General features: G+C 43.6%; 1 long non-coding RNA gene across 1 annotated transcript; it reads right to left on the bottom strand.

The window, feature by feature from the left end:
• Positions 1–1,269: 1,269 nt before the first annotated feature.
• On the bottom strand, positions 1,270–19,038 carry LOC131815085 (uncharacterized). Its single transcript, XR_009347557.1, has 3 exons — positions 18,727–19,038; positions 2,411–2,535; positions 1,270–1,515 (listed from the first exon to the last, which is right to left on the bottom strand). It is a non-coding gene; the product is annotated as an uncharacterized LOC131815085 (long non-coding RNA).
• Positions 19,039–19,572: the final 534 nt, after the last annotated feature.

The following is a 19,572-nucleotide window of genomic DNA, read 5'->3' as shown; positions in this document are numbered from 1 at the left end:
CTGATGGAGAGATTTTTATTCCTATTTTGTTTTTATTTGTATATGAATTTGTATTTACCTGAAATTTATTTATGCAGATAAATAATTCTATCTATATAATTATATAATATGGGTGAATGATTGTATTTATGATCATACATCTATATTTATCTATAATTATTATCTATATATAAATTATGGTATTGAACATACCTCCCTGCACATTATAAGATAGCTTCTTTTCTACTCGATTGGAAACTCCCTGTCTGGGTCTTTCATATTTGTCTTTTTCTTTTTCTTTCTTTTTTTTTGTTTTTTAATTCTGAAAAGTAGCAGATGATTATGGAAGTACACACAACCTAACTCTACTGCTTAATACATTATTAAAAGAAACCAGCAAGTGGGGCACCTGGGTGGCTCAGTGGGTTAAGCTTCTGCCTTTAGCTCAGGTCATGGTCTCAGGATCCTGGGATCGAGCCCCGCATCGGGCTCTCTGCTCGTCAGGGAGCCTGCATCTCCCTCTCTCTCTGCCTGCCTCTCTGCCTACTTGTGATCTCTATCTGTCAAGTAAATAAATAAAATCTTTAAAAAAAAAAAAAAAAGAAAGAAAAGAAAAAAGAAATTAGCAAGTCCCCAGCACCCAGGTCAAGAAATAAAACGTTGCCTCCGAAGCCCCACCATTTGCCCTCGTTATGCCTCTTCCCTCTTGGCCCTGTCCACTTCCTTCTCCTCTTCAGCACCTGCCGTGGAAGCCTGGGCTTCGCAAGGGGTCAGTTGATGCTTGAAGGGTAAAGGAATAGATGATGGAGCCTAACAGAATGTCAGCTGGAATGATTATCATCACTGGAAAAGGGCCCAAACATCACTCCCCTACTTATTGGTAGGTCTGAATTCCCTTCATATGTGGATGACGAATATTCTGCAATCCTAGTTGTCAGTTTTTAGAAAGAACCTACAGGAGAAGGATTCTCAGCACCGTGGGATCAGCGTCCCAAGCAAGGAAAGGCACTGCTTGACTGGGTTGGATTTTGAGCTGTCAAGAAGTTAGAAATAGTGGCTCCCTTTGGGGGATTCTGCCTGGGACCTCACCAACGTCACACGGGCACCTGGTTCTTGGGAACCGTGGAAGAGAAGAAAGGGCCCAGGCTGCGTCTGTGCTCCCGATAAAGTTGGAATCCTGAGGTCGAATATGACTTTCAGGCTTTCTCTGCAGCGCCACACGGCAGAGAGTATCAGAGTGATTGCAGGGGTAACAGAACCAGGCATGACAGCAGCATCTCGTGTCATCTTGTTGCTGTGACCAGTAACCTTTTCAATATTTATGTTTTATTTTTATCTGTGCATTAGAGAGGCATTGTGCACAGCCTGTTAAAAACAGTTCTGAGGGAAACACACTTCCAGCTGCTTCCTCCTGTTTTCCATCTGCTGCATTTATGCGTCTTTGTATGCATTTAACTGTTGCTTGTTGGTGTAATTGGGGTTTTACGGAGGACGGGGAAGAAAATTCCCTAAGGGTGGGTTGTCGGTCCAATTCATCTGAAAGAGATGATCTCCGTGAGTCGCTGATAAACCTTAAACTTCACGTGGAGCAATGAAATAAACACCAAGTAACTTTAAGTTTTAAGAGTTAACTTGCTCCCGTAGTATTTTTGTATTCCTATATTTATGCATGAGCTACTCTTTCCCCCATTTAATCTTAAATATGTAAATCCTCAATTTATCTGGAATTACTCAGTGAAAGGCTGATGTGTGAGTGTGGCAGATTATAATATTCCATCGCCACCCCTGATCCTCTTTACCTCTTATTCTTTTCATAGCAGATCAAAAAAGCTGCATGCGTGCCACAAGAATATATTATTTTAAGAGACTTGGACTTAGAAATTGATTTCCTTGATGAGAAAAAGAAAAGTCTCCTTCTGACCCAGAGGGTCACTTCATAATCCTGTCACTCCACATCAAAAAAGCCTTTTTTTTTTTTCCCCTTTTAGGAGAAGATGAGAATATTTCTGAAAAGGAATTAATTTTTCAGCTGTAGTAAAAACAGTGACTTGCAGACTTCGCCATCCCAGAAGAGGGGCTCTTTTCAGAATTTATCTCCTGTGATTAGAACAGGCTCTTGATCTATTTTAGGGCCGGGCAGTCTTCATGGCAATTGGGATTTGTGGCATGGAATGAAATTGATATTATATTTTATTGATGATTTTAAACCTTAAGTTAGTGTTAAGGTGTTTTTTTTTTTTTTTTTTTTTTTTTTTTTTTGGTAAAGGGATTTCACTGCTTTCCAATACCGAATCACCGTGTTTGAAGTGAGCAGCTCTCCTCCTAGTGTGTGGATTTAAATTCATAGGCTATTAAACAGCACGTGATTTTCATCACCTTTTGATTGAGGTTCAACTTCCGATACGAATTTGCATTCCAGGAATGTCCATACCTGTTCCGGAAGCCGTCCAACTGCACTTTAATCCGCCTCGCCCCTCGTCATACTGCTGGTGGATTTTGATTTAGTTGATCCGGAGCCCACGTCTCACAGTGCTCTAGAAGCTTCCCACAGTGATTCTAGGAAGCAGACAGGGTTGAGAATGACGGAGTCCTAGTATATTCTGAAGCCACGTGGGGTTCTGTTATCATGAGGTTTGAGTCCTCTGTCTGACTTGTTGACATATAGTTGTTCTAATGGAACCTCTCTAATCTCTTTACTAATATGAAGCCTCAGAACATCTATTGGAATCCCCCAAGTTAATAGTTAGTGCTCATTTTACTGAGGGATATAATGAAGTTAGAAAAAATTATTCTCCATTCAGGACATGTGTGTTTGTACTATAGATGCACACATATAAACTCAAATAAAAGACTGAGTGAGGAAGTCTTAGTAAAATAATGGAATATAAGGTTCTTGCCTGCCCCTCTAAGCCCTACACAAAATTATCTCTGCTAAAGGGACCAGAAATTCCATTACTAATTCAGTTCTTAGCTTTAAGCTTGTTACCCCGGTTGGTAATCTTTAAAGGTCATTTGATTCCTGAGGAGATAGCATTAGATAACACTAGTTCCTAGTGCCCCAGTGGGAAGGAATGTGTCAGACCTTTCTGGACACAGGGGCATGGAGAAAGGTGTGGCCAGGCTTCGTGACCTCATGGGTGCGTGACCTGTGCAGTTGTAGGGCATACCCTACAGAGGAGGGTCCCCGCACTTGGCCTAATGCTCTGCTGCTGCCATCTTGAAATCCTTTATGATAATTTTTTAACAAGTGTCTGAGGGTCTTGGGTTTGGCCCCCAAAGATAAACTGTCTTTATTGCCCTGTGGGGTCTGTCAGGGAGTGTGAAGACTCAGAGGGAGGGGTTAAAGAGTTGTGGACCCTCAGAAGGACTAGAGTCCCTGGGGCCGTAAGTCACCAGGGTGAGGGGCTGAGGCAGACACCCACTACTACCATAGGCTCTTAGGGGATGTTTGGGACCATCTCTAGTCCACAATGACACTGCAGACAATTGTTCATTCACAAGTATTTACCAATAGCTATATGCCAGGCACCAGGCTAACTGCCGGGTATAGCATACAAGGACTGCATGGATCAGATACTCCAGCAGAGTAATCGTCAACTACAATCACATGTGCCCAGTGCTATGGCATGGGGTGTGTGAGGTGCCATGAGAACATTGCACAAAAGCACCCAACTGAACTTGCTGGGGTTGGGGAAGGCAGGATATCTCTAGGGATTAGCCATGTGAAGAGGAGGAATTAGACTATCCTAGACAGAAGGAACAGCATATGCAAAGGCCCAGGGTAGAAGAGAAAACTGTCTCAGAAGAAATGAAGTTCAGTGTGGATGGAAATGCCAGGAAGAGGGGGAATGTTAAGAGATTACTTTGGACAGGTAGATAGGGGTAAGATGACCGATGGTCATAACAGATGGATGGATTGACCATTCTACTAGACCACAGAACTAAGTAACGTCTTGTAGGCATTGTATCACCTCATCTTCACAAGGATCTTATAAATAGGTTTAGTTGTTGACCCATTTTACAGAAGAGGAAACTGAGACAGATTAAATAACTTGCCCCAAGAAACTCAGCTACTAAATCGTAGAGTTAGGATTCGGATATAGCTGTGTCTGTTCACAAAACCAGAGTCCCAAATCACAGTATAATATAGTTAAGAAATTTGGACTTTTAACTTTAAAGAAATGGGAAACTACGAAAGGAATTTAAACAGGCAGATTAACACGAAGAACCTCGCATTTTAGTTGGGCGATTCTGGCTATTGTACTCTGAGTTTCATTCAGTGACTCTGGGATTCATTTTGTGAATTAATAAACTATTGCTTTGCCCTTCTTTTCTCCTCTGGCTTATCTTTTGGACAAAGAAGCCCAAACTGAACACCTTAATTTCTAATGGAAATTAAGATTGAATTAGGTTGCTGGGGCTGCCTGGATGGCTCAGTGGGTTAAGCATCTGACTCTTGATTTTTGGCTCAGGTCGTGATCTCAGGGTCGTGAGATTGAACCCCTTGTCTGGCTTCCCCTGGGCATGGACACTGCTTAAGATTCTCTCTCTCTCTCTCTCTCCCCCTTCTGTTCCTCAAGTGTGCTCGTGCGCTCTCTCTCAAATTTTTTTTTTTTTTTTTGGTGGGGCAGACCATGTAACTCAAGGCTGGAAATAAAGTTCTCATTTAATTTGGTGATAATTTGGTCTCATTATGGAGGATTGTCTGTATATTCTGAGCCCATAGACATAAGATAAGAAATAAAAGGATTCTAAATGGTAATTTTTACTGTGCAATTTTAAAAAATTAAGTCCTTATAGAGTCTCATGAGATTCAGTAAATATAACACATGTCCAGAAATAAAACAAAAAAATCAACTAAAAAAACTATAATATTGCCTCTCTTTACCTTCTCTTTCTTACAAAGGGTGTTTTCTTACTTGGCACTTCGCTCTCTGAGAGATCCTCCCTCCACCATGCTCAAGCTCCTCCCTCCCCTATAGGTTTTCCCCAGAGGTCTTGCCTTTTCATCTCTGAGAGATCATACTCTGATGCTCTCAACTTTTGTGCTTCCAGGGAAAGAGCATGATCAAGCGGGAAGTGCTTTGGGGTCTGCCTAACTGGGTTCAAGTCTTAGGAGTTAGTGTCCATTTCCTCATTATAAAAATGGTAAGTTAATATCATCCCAGGACATTGTTTGGGGACTAAATGAGTCAAAATATTTGAGAGGACTCTGTCTCTTGTAGGTTACCTGTTGGTTTCTTTTCCTTCCTTTTCACTTAGACCTTAGTTCAAGTGACTTGCCTATCTGACCTTCCTCTCAAGTTCAACTGAGAGGAAAAAAAAAAAAAAAGTTCCTTTTGAACTTTCCTGCCTCCTGCCCTGAAACCTTTCTTCACTCTCTGCTCCTTCAGCAATCAGAGGCCCTGTGGTAACACTTGGCTTTGCAAACGGTTTACTCCTTTTGATGGGTATACTAGGAGCTTCCTAGTCAGGCTTCTTGGGTGCAGAAGCCAAGGCTGATAAATTTTTTGAGCATTCCTACAGTGTCCCTCCAGAGGTCTGCACGTAGAAGGAAGTCACAAATGTGACTTCCAAAGCAATCATTGGCCATCCGCTGGAAAGGGCAATGTGGAGGGGACAGGATGCCCCACCCCCCGCCGTGTTAACATTAGTGTAGTAATAATTTTCCAGAGTTCCTTAAGCTTTTGATTGTATGCTTATTCAGGGACAGTGCCCGTGTCCGTGGCTTCTTATTTATCTGTTAATGTATCACTGCTATCAAGTTCCTCGAAAGCTTGTTGAAATACAAGCTTAGTGTTCCTCATTCCAGGAGAGGCAGATGTGGTTACGCTCTATATTTATAGTAGAAGAGTCCTCACTGAATCTCTCAGGGTATGGGATGTTCTTTAACTCCAAAGAGAGAAGTGCATTTTTTTTTGTTTCCTTTTTTTTCTATTTGCACATAATTCTACTAGAGAGGAAAATCCAAAAGAGGGAGGGCAGGGGGGCAGTGTAACTGTGCAGCTAGGTAGTCTGACTGGGTGCCGTCCTCAACAGCACCAAAGATCCCACGCACGGTACCTAACTAGGAGCCAGGCGCCGTGGGAATTCTTTTACTAGTCCTAACAGTCCTAGAAGGAGGTACTCTTGCTCCACCTCACTGTTGGGAAAACTGACTCAGAGAGGCTAGGTAATTTACTGAACGTTATTCAGCCACAAATAGCAGAGCCCGCATGTAACCCAGACAGCTGGTTCCAGAACCCGAGTGGGCCATTTCTGCACTGTGCTGCCCACCTAGCACAAGGACTTAGGATAAGAAAGACTTTTTAATTACAGGTATCCCCATGCAAACATATGAACTAAGCCTGGCCCCTTATGCCATTTGAATACAGATAAGAAGGAGAGGCCAGGGCTCAGAAAGCCCGGGGCTCTAGCAACCACATCCATTCACACTCAGCTCTGTATCTGTGTGTCGTATGAGGATCACAGGAGTGCTTTTAAAAGCCCTTCATGCAGTGCTCCTGTCCCGGGGTCTACAACAAATCACCCAGGGAGGGGTGGGGGGTCTCTCTCGGGTATGCCTCACCTTCCTGCCCTCTTGATGGAGGACAGTTACCCAGTAAAGCCCTCCTTTCTCTGTCTGGTACCAGGAAATGGTCTCAGAATGTTCTAGAAAACCTTCTCCGATGGATTGCAGCTGTCCTGGAGGACAAGACCTGTGTGTTATGCTTGCCTTAGCCCACAGGGGTAGAGATCATGTCATATCTGTATTTAGTGCCCAGTGAAGAGGCAGCCTCTGGTGGGCGAATGACTGAATACTTATGGAACTCAGACATATTTGCATTTACCATGGATTCTGCTGTGGCTCCGATTAAAACCAGTGGTTTTAATCAAGGCAGAATATCTTCTTTAAACACCAGGATTAGCCTCTATGAAAAGAGAAATGTAAACAGGACTCTAATTAGAGAATTTACTAATTATTCTTCCCTGCTGAGGACATTAGCTGGGGTTTAGTCTTGAGCTGTGATAGCCATACGACTTTCTCTTTATCTCCAGAAAGGGAAAAATTGCCTGGAAAGATTCATTTCAATACCCTGATTCCTTTCCTGCTCTCTTTCACCCTCAAAAAAAAGATATTCCAGCATGAAAGATCACAGACTCAGCCCAAAACAGTGGACCCAGGTTGATGGCATTCAGGAGACTGCGCGCTCCCGGAGCCCCGACCGCCGAGGCAAAGATAAATCGGCAGGAAGATTTCTTTGGAATGATGTGAATTTAATGAATCATGAAAAATATCCCCAGCTGTTCTTAAATTTAAGGGAGATTGAGTGATAACAAAAGATAGTTTCCCTCCCTCTTAGATGTAGGTTGGAGCGGAAAGAGTGGTGGTTTTAAAAAAAAAAAAAAAAACCCGAGGCCAAAAGCTTGCCTTTTCTTTCCCATCTCTTCTATTGTTGAAGGGGAAAAAAGCTGTCTGCAGTCAGCAGCCACTGAAGGGTATGATGAAGAGTGTTTGCTATTACCAGACTTGAAGAATTCTCCACTCTGATTTCAAAGACCAGGCCACCCTTGCAGGCAAACATTTAGAAAGTGATGGGCTTTGCTCTCACCCCCTCCCAACCCCCAACCACCACCATCCTCACATCTCCCCCAACCTCTTTATTAATAAGTTGACTTGTTGAAATTAAAAATAATGATTCTCCCTTTGCTCATCGCAGCTGCTGCAACCCTCACTACCTTGGCCCCGAAATGCTTATTAACCCATTGATTGGTGTGGTCTCCCAGGCCCGTCTTCAGTTGGGACATCTAAACCAGGCCTTGGTGGGCTTGGCTAAGGTTCATGGAGTCCCAAATTAGGTCCTTGAGAACCTTGCTGGGGGGCTGACAGGGCTCTGAGCAGGGCTTGACATCCATGAGTGACTTCCCTTCGCTCCCCTTTCTTTCCCCTGCGGCCCTCAGCCTTGGCAGCCACGGGTCCCCTTGATCAAGCCAGGCACTGGCCCAGGAGGCCAGGCCCCAGGAACAGAGTCCAGGCACACATCTTGCTCCTCTTACCCGAAAAAGTGCAAGGCAGGTGAGTAGCCATGAGGGTTGGGAGGAAACCCCTGCTCGCCTCCGCCATCTTGGGGTCTATTACCCGTCCAGATAAATTTCCCTTTTCTTCAAGGTGGGTGAGGAAGGCTAACAGATGCAAAGCAAGGTTGCAAGGATTTTTTGTTTGTTTGTTTGTTTCTATTTTTTAATCCTGAAGATAATTTTTAACTTCTTAGTTGAGAGATGTGTTGGAGAAATAAAAATGCTAGCCCCTCTGTGTAACCACTAGAAGAGGTTCAGAGAACACCGTGGATGATGAAGGCGATGATAATGTTGAACGCTAACGACAAACAATTAATTTGAGGACTTAAACAACATACGATATACGAGACACAATATCAAATGCTTCTCACACATGATGCGTTAAATACACAACACTCACACACACACAACCAACCCACCAAGAAGTAGATATTGTAACTATTTATCAAACAAACTGGACTTTTAATAGGATTTTAATAGGAAGAAAATTTACTTTTTGCATTACTCTCTCCAAACCCTGTTGGATCATTTTCCTTTCCTCCTGGATGAGAAATTAAGCAGATCCATAGCCTTGCACAGTCATTTTTACATATTAAAAAAAAAAATCAGTCACAACTGTGCAATAGTGGCAGAAGGATAGGCACCTAGATCAAAGAAAAAAAATAGCTTGGAAATAGCCCCACACAAGCACAACCAATAGATTCTTGACAAGGGGGCACAAAAGCAATTCACCAGAAGGAAACCAATTTCAACAAATGGTGCTGGAATAATTGGACATCCACAGGCAAAACATGAACTGACCTAGACTTCACACCTTATATAAGAGTGATCGCACAATGCACCATATACTTTAATGTAAAATGTAAAATCATACAACTTTTAGATGGACACATAGAAGGAAGTCTTTGAGACTTAGAGAGTGGGGAAGAGTTTTTAGACATGACATCAAAGTATATTCCATAAAAGGAAAAAAGTTGATAAATTAGAGGAAAGACATACTACAGACTGGGAAAAAAAAATTTGCAAACCACTTTTCTGAAAATGGACTCATAGAATATGTAAAAAGAAAACCCTCAAAACTCAAGAATTTTTTTTAAAAAAGCAGACAATTCAATTATAAAATGAACAAACTGCATGAAGGAATATTTTACCAAAGAAGATACATGAGGACAAATGAGACCTAGAAATGAAATTCACCATCTCCAGCCATAAGGGAAGTGAAAATTAAGATCATAATGAGGTCTCACTACACGCTTACTGGAACAGTTAAGATTAAAAAAAACAAAACAAAACAAAAGAACAAGAAATAAACTTAAAAAAGTGGACATTGACTGTACAACTCAGCAATCATTTATCCTGGAAAAATGAAGCATGTCCACATAGAAACTAGGCATGATTGTGCATGGCGGCTTTCTTTACTTAGCTGGCTTTGTTCCAACAGTGGTAATGACCAAAATGTCTTGCAACAAGTGAATGGTTAAGCTAGATGTGGTATGTCCACACCATGAAATGCTACTCTACAATAAAAAGAAATGGACTTTTGATATACTGCATGTGGATGGATCTCAAGGCTATTAAGCTGATTTTTTAAAAGTTCATCACAATAGGTCATAAAATACATGTTCTACTTCTACAATGGTCTCAGGATAACACAGTTACGGAAATGGAGAACCAGTTCATGGTCGTCCGGCTGAGGGATGTTGAGGGAGGGTGGTGCTGAGGAAGCTGGCAGGACTACAGAAGGTAGCCTCAGGGAAATCTTTGTGGTCAAGGAGTAGTTCTGTATCTTGATCTTCCTGATAGTCGGAATTAATACAAATTTGCATGTGTGAGAAAATGATAGAGAACTAGACAAATGAATGCACCAATGTCAATTTCCTGATTTTGAGACTATAGTATAGTTATATAAGATGTAATCATTGGGGGAAACTCGGTGAAGACAACCTGAGACCTCTTTGTATTGTCTATTTTTTTTTTTTTAAGATTGTATTTATTTATCTAACAGAGAGCGAGAGAGAGCACAAGCAGGGAGAGGGGCAGGCAGAGGGAGAGGGAGAAGCAGGCTCCCTGCTGAGCAGGGAGCCTGATGTGGAGGCTGACTCTCAGGACCCTGGGATCACGACCTGAGCCAAAGGCAGATATTTAACGACTGAGCACAATGCACCCAGGCGCCCCTCCTCATTACTGTCTTTACAATTTCTTGTGATTCTATAATTATTACAAAAATTTAAAATATAAAATAAAATAATGCACCTTGCAGTATCAAGCATTATTCTCCAGCACAGTATAAAATCTTCATTCTCTCATTTTATTTAAAGCCTCACCTCCAACTAGCACTGCCAGGTCATGACTGATTCAGGCATTATTAGGGCAGGCTAAGCCATGCTGTAGTAACTAAAGAAAACAAATCAAAAGTCCCTGAAATTTTGGTACTTGAGCATAATAAAACATTGGCACCAATGTCCATGAGGGTAGGGCAGTTCACTTCTGAGCAGTGACTCAGAGACCCAGGCTCCTTCCATCTTGTGGCTCTGCCATCTTCAGCCTATGTCTTCCAAGACCGCCCTGGGAGGAGAAGGAAAATGGTGGGGGATCGTGCAGGGGACTGGATGGCGAGGCCTGAAAGTATCCCCTACCATTGTCCCCTACATTCCATTGCCCAGAAGGAAGCCAGCTTAACCTAAAGTGCTCTTGGGAAATCCAAGAACAATTCTGTGTTCCCTACAGAGGAAAGGGTGACATGGTAGTTTCTTTTTTGGTCTCCCCAAAAGAGAGGGAGACCTTTTTTTCTGTCTTTTTTTGGTCTCTCTTTTTCTTTTTTGTCTCCCTTGGAGGCAAGGAATAAGTAGAAGAGAGAGACAGTGCCTTTTCTTGGTGGTGTGTCGGGTTGGCTCCATGCATGGCCCACATGCTCGCTCTCTTCCTCCTTGGGCATCTCAGTGGAGGTTCTGCTCCCCTCAGTATTGGCACAGTGAGTGCACCTTCCATGGGACACTCCCTCATCTTCTGCATCTAACAGCACATCCAAGCTTCTTTCCATTGGAGCCACCTCACTCTGCTATTCAGAATGGTCACAGTGACACAGTGAGTCCTCCTGGGCAGGTTCTTGGAGGTGACGCAAGCCTAATCCTGGGAGAGCCAGCATCCTGGCTCCACTGAAAGCTTGAGGTGCGCACTGATCCCTCCATGGCCCAGAGAGGAGCTTTTGCCAAGAGAGAAACTTCAACCAAACTCTTAAACCTTGGGTTTTTTCTGGCAAGAGTCAGACAACACAGGCCATTTGCTCCCCCAAACTCTAATACTTTGCTCTTCACTAGCAACCACAGAGTCTCCTTACTTCACTTGAGGAGGGAACCCACTTTCCTTCTCTGTGTGGGTGAGCAGGAAGGGAAAACACTCCATCCTCTTTGGTTTCATTCAAATCAACTTCCTCATCTCACGTTACGCAGAGGCAAAGAAGGGGTGCCACACTTCAGGACCCAGGCCCTCCATTAGACACTCCTGTGGGGTGCTCGGACTCCCCTCTCTGGACTATGTTGCTGCTTAATACCTATTGTCTTTAGCTCTGGGGTCTCAGCCAAAATGCCCAGTGAACTGGAAAAGATGCATTTAACACCCTGTTAAATGACATTATTTCCATTTTATAGTTGTAGATCCTCAGGTTCAAAATGGTTAAGGACTTTGTGCAAAGCACCACAGCTCTACCGTAGTAGGTAGATCTCAAGAGCTGCGGACTGTGGTGGACGAGATACAGGAGATGGGATGAAGAAAAAGAATGCAATGAGCTTTAATTTTGGTAAGTCGATGTGTTCACTGCAAGTAGAGGAGAATCATTTCATTTCCATGTGCTTAGCTGGGGACCAGGAAGTCAAGAAGTAAGCGTGGGTTAGAAAGTGTCTGCAAAAGAAAAGAAAATTGTCAAGCTGTCATGTACCAGGAATCTGGGCGGAGGGAAGAGCACAGACGGAGGGAGAGAGGGAAGAAAGAGGGTGAGCGGGGCAGCTAGGTGGGAACCTGGACCTGCAGATAGAGCCCTGGGGATGGGTTTTAAGGGAAGAAAATGTCCAGTGACCATTTTGTATTACTTGAGATGTAAACCACCCACCTCCTGACCTTCGATTAAGGCTCCTGAACACCCTTGCCTTACAAGCACGCTGTTGGGGAAAGGAGAGCTCAACAACAGAGCAGGCTAAGTCCAACTCGGTGAAGAGTACAGAGAGAAGCCGGTGACAAGAGAAGAGGGAGGCCATGAGCCTAGGGAACACAAAAGTGGCCCCAAGAAGGATGCCTGCGAGAATGCGTGACAGTCCTGGAGGAGCACACTCGACTTCCTTGCGGACGTTGTCACGTCAGCTTGAGCTAATTTAACCCAAACCTGTGACAGGGCGACTGCAGCTGACATCTGGGCTGCACTCAAATAATCAAAACTCCTCCCAAGAATGTGCTTCGTAAGTCCTTCCTTACTAAACTTTTTACCCAACTTACTAAAACGAATAGCTTTGCAACAACTCCTACTTGATTTGCCATTTCAAGCCTTTCAGAGGAGGTGCTAGAGGGGAACAGAAGAAACAAACACCGGAAAGAGTCTGACTCAGGCTGAGAGCAGCAGAAGTTGCAGTGGGATCAGCATGACCCCTCCCGATGACTGAGGGACCGGCCAGTTGGCGCAAAGCTCGCTCTGTATGTGCGCGTGTGCCTGCATTTCAGAGCAGGGTTTCCCAGATTTTAATGTGCGCATGAACCACTGAGGATCAAGGGGGGATGGATGGTGGTTAATGAGATCTGCTTTGCCAATAGTTTGCAGGTGATACCACGGCCGCTGGTCAGAGCAACACCATTAAAGAGCACAGGGCAGTAACTTTCTAACCTGGAGGGTCATTAGGGCGGCCAAAGGAAAAAGGGGGACATGGAAAAGATAAGAGTGTAGATGGGTGGGAAATAATAAAGGAATAATAAATAAAAAGGAAAGTTAATAAGAAGGAAATAAAAATAAATTTAAAAAAATAGAGGGAGAGAAGATTAAAAACAACAACAACAAAACAAGCATAACTACACAGAACCAGGGATCTCCAGTAAGGGAAATGAGAGGTCACCAGTGACTGTTCTGGAACTTCTCGATATTTTGTTTCAATGACATAGGTTGGTCTGCCCTCTATTAAATAGCATATACTCTTTGTGCCCTAACAGGCCTTCACCCTTCTTCAAGGGTGAAGAAGTAGAGATGGGATTCTTGAGTCACTCACTAGTATTTATTCCTATGGATTACATAACATTGGTGGTAGCATTTATGTGTATTCCCACCAGTATGGGCAAAACCAGTGCTGTGATACAGCTGTTTCCTGTATAAATGGAATTTACAATCTGGTGGAGAATATCACACACAACACACACGGAAAAGTAAATTACAAGTCAAGTAAGTGATGCAAGGAGTCTAATACAATACATGTATTTAAAAAGAAACTTTCTCATCTGTTTTACCGGTTTTCTACCACTTGTGGATGTGGGAGAGGCAGACTCACGATTTTACGGAAAGAGGAGCTCAGAGAGGTAAGGTGACTTGTTCAAGGTCATACCGATAGTAAGGAGCAAAGCTTAAATAAGGCGTCTTCTGGCTCTTTTCATTAACCTCCCCTGCTGAGGGCAGTAAAGTTTATTATATGCCACTTCGCCTACTTTTCTGACTTTCTCTAGCTGAGCAGGCCAAGGCTTCTCAACAGCTTGGCATTTAATTGGTTTACAGTTTCCTCCCTCATTCAAAACCTAAACCAGTTAAACAAATTTCCTGGAAAACCAAAATAAACTCTAAGCAAAGTCCACTGCTGGGTCACATTTGTCTAAATAGAAGGTATTTTCAGAATACAAGTCATTGAAAACAGCAGGGAATCTTGAAAACCTCTTTGCAATCTTAATTTCTCCACTCCCTGTTGCTTGGTTCCCAGACTCATGCATACAACCCAGCCTCTCTTACAGACCTGAATGCCCATGGGACCTGTGTATTTATACACATGCAGACATACGTGGGACATAATTTTGCTAATTGAAAACAAGTTCTCCCATTAATGCAAACACACGAATTTGACCCTACTGTTACTGTAACTTAATCATGTAGTTTAACCCTAAGTGGGTCTGTAGTCTGATGATTTATTTACTTATTTATTTTTAAAAAAGATTTTATTTATTTATTTGACAGAGCACAAGTAGGCAGAGAGGCAGGCAGAGAGAGAGGGAAGCAGGCTCCCCGCTGAGCAGAGAGCCCCATGCGGGACTCGATCCCAGGACCCTGAGATCATGACCTGAGCTGAAGGCAGAGGCTTAACCCACAGAGCCACCCAGGCGCCCCAAGTCTGACGATTTAATAAGTGTAAATGCAGCTGAATTTCCACCTAAATTGCTTGTGCTTGTAATGCACGTATTCACTGACGCCTGCTTCCAGGAACTGATTACACACATACAAGTTAACTAGTTAAGAGAAATTTGCTTTGGAAGGAAAAGTCTCATGGTGATGGTGGTCTGGGCAGAAAGGATGACAGTGAGCCAAGTTTCCCACTTAGTGGAGTTTTGTTGTGCTTCCCTGCTTCTTACCAACAGAACAGGCCAGGGGCATGTACCCCCATCACCTCCTGACTTCATGAATGAAGAGTGTTGCCAAAGGACACTCACATTAGGTGCTGGAGTTTCTGGTTCTCTGTCCTTAAGCCAGCTACCATCCCTCCCATCCCTGAAATGCATTTCCATTTTCTCTTTTTTAAAGTCTTTCCCCCCATTTTACCAATCTCGTCTTTTCCTCATTTACATCTTTACATTTTAGAATATATTGAAAATATATATTTAGGATATCCCCAGACATGGATTTTGTTTCTTCTCCATTCCCCATTTGATGCAATAGTTGCTGGAGGGCTGGGCTCACTTGCTTATTTCCTCAGGGCTCTGAAACGCACAGTTCCGAAAGGGGCAAGAGTAGAGGATCTAAACCCCTGAATTCTTGAGAGTTGCTTGATGTTGGAGCTTTGGGGTGCTAATCAGTCTCCAGCGTTTCCCCCTTCTTTAGTTCTGACCAAATGATAATTATGCCTAAGGAGGCAAATGGGAATCAAAATGTGTTTCCTGGCTTCACTGATGGCAAAGTTGGATTGGAGAACACAGCAGGAAGTGTGTGCTCTGTTAAAAACAGGAAGACCTGAGAGAGAGACAGACAGAGAGAGAGAGAGAGAGAGAGGGAGAGAAGGAGAGCTAAGAGACTAAGAGACACCGGAGATGGTCTACAGAAACATCCCTCCAGTCCCCTTCCTGAGCCTGGTGTAGGCACGAGGGTAGAATATCTTGTGGAGGAGTAAAGTTATCCCAGAAGCCCTTGCACATTTGCTCTTCTCACTCTGCTCTGGGAAGATGTCTGAGTATGTGTTTACAGCCTCCTCTGTTCTGAGGAGTAGTCAAGGGAAGGCCCAGGAGCACTACTGGTTTGGTCCCCTCCCCTAAGCCCTGTGCTCTAGAGGGCGCTGCTCTGGTCCTCCTCTGGCAGTGTCCTGCCCCCTGGGACAAGAGGAGGGGCCCATCCCCAGACCACATTCTCCTTGGGAATCTTCTGCCCAAATGGTCAGGAGCATATGTGGACTTCTACTTTGATGGGCTTCTGGGTCTCTGCCCTTCTGCTTGTGGCCCTGGTGAGACCATGTCACATGGGTATAGCTCTCTAGGACTGAGGGATGGCCAAGGGGTAGATGTAAGCAGGGGTGGAGAGGTCAGGGGTGTTATGGAACTTGGACACCCCAGCTGGAGCTGCAGTGTTGGAGTGTGGGGTGGAGACAGTGGGAAGAGGAGGAGGAAGGGGGCAAACCACAGACTGATGGCCAGCTGTCCTAGAAGCCTGAGTTCTGGTATAGGACTCTAAGGACTGTGGAAATTTTAAATAAGACCCTTTCAGGTTGTTACAAACATATATTTATTTATGTAGGGGAGCAGAGCATTTTTTATTTAATGGTTTATTAGCTTGATTTATGGCTTTTAAAAATTCAGACACATGATATTTGGACCTCTATCTGGATTCTTGCCCTAAGCCCCATGAGGGTTAGGAATAGGAGCAGGGAGGTCCTGGGCCTGCCTCTTATGGGGGCTTTAAGGGAGAGAGTAGAGCCTGTATTGTTGCATAACAAAACACTCCAAACTTAGAGACCTAAGACCACAAATATTTTATTATGCTCACCACACTCATGGATCACGAATTCAGAGTGGGCCCATGGTGGGGACAGAGGCTTGATGTGTGGTCACTGCACCAGTAAGACTGGAAGGCTAGTGGGGCTCAGTGACTAGGGATGACAGTCACTGAAGACATCCTAACTCACTCTGGCGATCACTGTAGGTGGTTGGTGGGGGAACCCTGCTGGGTGTGTCAGACCAAACATTTACACATAGCCTCTCTTTGTGGACTGAGCTTCCTCACAGTCTCATGGCTGGGTTCAAGGGTAAGCATCTTTAAAAGACATGGGCAGGACCTGTCAGGCATTTTATGACCTTGGAAGTCACATAGTGTCACTTCTGCCCTAGTTATCAATCCACCTAGATTCAAGGGGAGGAAACACAGACTCCACTCAAGTGTCAAAAACACACTACACAAATGGGCTGTAGGATGGAAGATATTGTTGAGGCTACTTTTCGAAAATGCTGTCTGCCACACTGTCCTCTGTTCAAGAGTGCACAATAGACAGGGGTTTAGGAAGAGATCCCTGGTCTTGGGTTCCAAGAGGATATTCTGACTTAATTCAAGTCAAAGGTTTAGAAGAGTGTTTGGCATAGGAGAAGATTCACTAAACAGCAGGGGCCACCATCATCATCACCATCGCCACAAGCGTGTCACCACAACTGTCACCATCATCACCATCACATCGTTGTCATCAACAGTCACATCATCATCATCTCTGAAGGAACTCTGGGGATGGTTCAGTCATCTATAGGAGGGAGGAAGTAGTACCTGGAAAGCTGAGTGAGATTTTGGATGTCCCCAAATGATCCAGTGGTAGTTCTGTATTTGAACTTGGGCTTCTGTCTCCTACCGGGAAAACTATATAGTAGTGGTTTGGGGGACATTGTAAGGAATGGGCCATGTATTAAAACAGCATCAGTAATTCTAAATCTCAGTCACTGCTTTTGTCTGATGCTAATGACTCCAGAGAAGATTTAGCTGGTACATTTTTTTGCATATCCTTTAAAAAAAAAAAAAACCCAGCAAACATTTTTTAGACTAATAACCACAAACTTTAGTAATAAGAGAGCCATTAATTTGGATAATTTAGATTTAAAACAGATCGGACTTTTGTTTTTTATTTTGAAACAATATCTCCTAAGGCAATTAGCAAAACAAGTTTGTAGGGAATGATGTCTAATTATTTGAGGAGTCAAACGTTATCTGTGCAAATATTCTATGTATGGAATGCAGTAATTATGAAATTTTATCACTTGCTCCTTAAATCTTGTCTCCACAACCCCACTTGGCAATATTCTCTTATTTGATAGTGCTGAAGTACTTGAAAATTAAGCAATTTCTTTAAAGAACTCTTCTATAGCTGTAACCACTTTCTGCAAACTTATTTTTTCCACAAAAATCAAAAATTAGAGCTTTTGTCTTGCTAAATGTTTTGTTTTGTTTCATTTTGGGTTGTGTTTAAGGAGCTAGTCTTCCCTTGAGGGAACAAGGGTTGCAAAACCAAACCAATCAATACCCACTGATTTGTGGTCAAGTTGGGCCGCTGGTAGGGTATGTGAGGGGTAAGGGCAAATCAAACATCAGTTTGTTCTCTCTCGGTGAACCCTGGTGTTCACTCTGGGGTCCAGAAGCTACTTACAGTGTCAAGAATGTAGGTCAGCATTACTTTATGTAACTGTCCCCTTTTTGTTTTCTGTTGGGAGGTCAGGGCAAGGGTAAATGTTCGTAGAGGTTGTCCATCTAGATCGAGCTTGGAGGCTGTCCAAGGAGACAGAGTCCAGCTGATGTTGGACGTTCACTGCCTGGTGTCAGCAAGTGACAGGGACAGCAATGAAATCTCCCTCTCAGATATTTTGGGCAGAAATGGCAATACTGTTGTTTAGATCAACAACTATACCTTCCTTTGTGAGGAAGTCTCTGAAATCAGACAACTTGGGTTCATGGAGATGTGTGCCTTAGTTCCTCATGTCTCTAAAATGGGAATAAGAATAGGACTTGTGTCATAGGATCCTGATGAGGTGCAAAGAGTAATCCACGCAGAGAACTTTAAGCTGTGTCTTGCACACAGCTGGTCCTCCCCAAATGCTTTGTTTCTCTATACCTGACACCAACAGCTGCCACTTACTGAGAATTGGCTATGTGGCAGAATTTATTTTCTCCTTACCATAACTCTGTCTGGTGGCTGGGGTCATCCCCATTTCATAGATGACCAAAGAGGCACAGGGAAGTCTCATGTTTGCTCAAGGTCACGCATTAATGGGTGAAAGAACTGCGATTCGGACAGGTTTTGTCGGACACAAAAACTCGTGAGCTCCACCACTGCCTGGCACCACGATAAAAATCAAAATTAAAGAAAGCAAAAATAACCTTGTCATTAGCATACTTGATGTTTGCTGAGAAGGCTATTAGGTTATTCTTAGACTGTGAAGTCTGTGGTGGCTGTGAGTTTTTCGACACCGCCTAGCATGGCGCTGTGTGCAGAAGACACTTACCAGAGCTTTCTGTTCCCTGCCGCTGTCGTTGCTGATAACACTCTAAGCTGGAACCTTGGACGTGGCCTCTAGTGCTGTCGGCAGGGGCCCTTGCACAGGCAACAGCCCGCGGGTTACAGCAACCTCGATGAAGGGGATGGGTGGTGCTTTGGGTGGAGGGAGGGTCAGAGTCTCCCCGTGAGTCCTTGATTCTGCCACATCTCCATCCATTTTCAAGAAAAGTCAGACCGAGTGACTTTTGTTAAGCTCTGCTCGAATAGAGCCAATTTACCTTTCTGCTGATGTCCTTCCTCGCCGGTGCGGCTCTTTTTTCTTTCAAACCACAAACAAGGGAAGATTGATAGCCAGGCTGGAAAAACCCATGGTGTGGTTCACAAACATAGGTCTAAGCTGGGGTGGGGGAGGTCCTCCTTCCTCATCTGTTTGTTTAAAGATAAAGAGGCCCTTTCTGTCCACAGGGGGTCCAGCAATTTAACCACAAACTATATTAATAGGTGTCAGAAAGTGTCTGCTCTGCTGAGCTGAGTGGGGAGGGACAGAACCCTGGGTTCTCATCACCCTGGGCCAAGCTTCCTCAACCCCCTCAATTCAAAAGTATTATCTCTTAAGTGCTTATTGTAGACTTTCCTACCCCATGTTTTTAAATTAAAAAAAAAAAAATTAAGCCTTTTGTGTTTCTAATACATAGAGATCCTGGAATTTCAGATCTGCCAATAACTCCCCTGTTCCAAAGGAAAAAAAAAAGTCATTTTTTTTTTCCTTACTGGAATTTTTTCATTCCTTCCCACCCACCCCACCTCCATTTCTCATTTCCTCAGGAAACCATTTAGTTGGAGACACAGGGAA

Source organism: Mustela lutreola, chromosome 14, assembly GCF_030435805.1.
Source record: "Mustela lutreola isolate mMusLut2 chromosome 14, mMusLut2.pri, whole genome shotgun sequence".
In the NCBI taxonomy this organism is placed as follows: Eukaryota; Metazoa; Chordata; class Mammalia; order Carnivora; family Mustelidae; genus Mustela; species Mustela lutreola.
Note: the sequence above shows the minus strand (reverse complement) of the source record. Positions and strands in the feature narration are given on the sequence as shown.